Genomic DNA, 1262 nt, shown 5'->3' on the forward strand with positions numbered 1-1262 from the left:
ACTTTATTAGCCCAAATATAATAAAGTTCAACTAACAAAATTTTAGTTGCTTTATTTGTACATTATTGTAATATTTCATTTACATTTTTCTCTTTGTAAATAATACTACCGTACAAGCAACAATTTAAATAATGAAAGTGAACAAGTTATATATATATGAACTTCGCTAATATATTTTGTGTAAGCGGCCTAGGTAAGGAAAACCTCACTTACTTTCATTGGTCGCTTAAAACACATCTGTATAAATATATCGACTTTATTAGCCCAAATATAATAAAGTTCAACTAACAAAATTTTTGTTGCTTTATTTGTACTTTATTGTAGTAGATTACAATATTTGCTTTTTCATCATTTTTATAGAGGACTTGGCCCCTAAACAAGCGCCTCTCTTTATATTGCATATTTTAAATATGCATATTTTTATAAGATGATTACATCAAAACAATAATAAATTGGAAAATTAATTCCAATAAATTGTTTTCGAATCATCAAGCAAAGGTTAAGCTTCAGTGGATCGCAGTATGGCAGCTGCTCTACCACTTACAACACCTTGCCCGTTACCAAAGTCGTTTACAATTGATTCTAGGCATTGTCATTGTATTAAATAATGTTTTTATATATAACTAGCGCGGCATACGGGTGATATTTGAATCCTCCCGCATTTGCTATGTTATAAATAACATTGGCATCACATATATTCATTTTGTCGTTTATAAATTAAATTTATAAACTTTAAATGATTTAGAGAAGCCATACAATGCAATTTGCCCCATATTTATCATTGCAGTCCAGCACGGATACAACCTTAGAGGCGTTCAGGCATAATCCAACGGACGTAGCATCATACCACTGTTCGCTCGAACAAGTATTGTACCATTGGTCCGTACCTGCGGTTCCTCTCGTACTACGCAGGAATGCTGTCGCAATAATATTTTGTCATTAGTAGGGTAAAACTAACCTGTCTCACGACGGTCTAAACCCAGCTCACGTTCCCTTGAATGGGTGAACAATCCAACGCTTGGTGAATTTTGCTTCACAATGATAGGAAGAGCCGATATCGAAGGATCAAAAAGCAACGTCGCTATGAACGCTTGGCTGCCACAAGCCAGTTATCCCTGTGGTAACTTTTCTGACACCTCTTATTAAAAACTCTTTAAACCAAAAGGATCGATAGGCCGAGCTTTTGCTGTCTCTGTGCGTACTGAACACCGAGATCAAGTCAGCATTTGCCCTTTTGCTCTATGTGTGGTTTCTGTCCGCAC

General features: G+C 35.4%; 1 non-coding gene across 1 annotated transcript in view; it reads right to left on the reverse strand.

Annotated features, from left to right (window-relative positions):
- Nucleotides 1-480: 480 nt before the first annotated feature.
- The window catches only part of LOC137235545 (large subunit ribosomal RNA), a 4013-nt gene continuing 3231 nt past the window's right edge, over nt 481-1262 (reverse strand). Inside the window, exon 1 of the ribosomal RNA XR_010947963.1 lies at nt 481-1262. This exon is cut by the window's right edge and continues 3231 nt beyond it. This is a non-coding gene — a ribosomal RNA (large subunit ribosomal RNA).

Source organism: Eurosta solidaginis, chromosome X, assembly GCF_040869045.1.
Source record: "Eurosta solidaginis isolate ZX-2024a chromosome X, ASM4086904v1, whole genome shotgun sequence".
In the NCBI taxonomy this organism is placed as follows: Eukaryota; Metazoa; Arthropoda; class Insecta; order Diptera; family Tephritidae; genus Eurosta; species Eurosta solidaginis.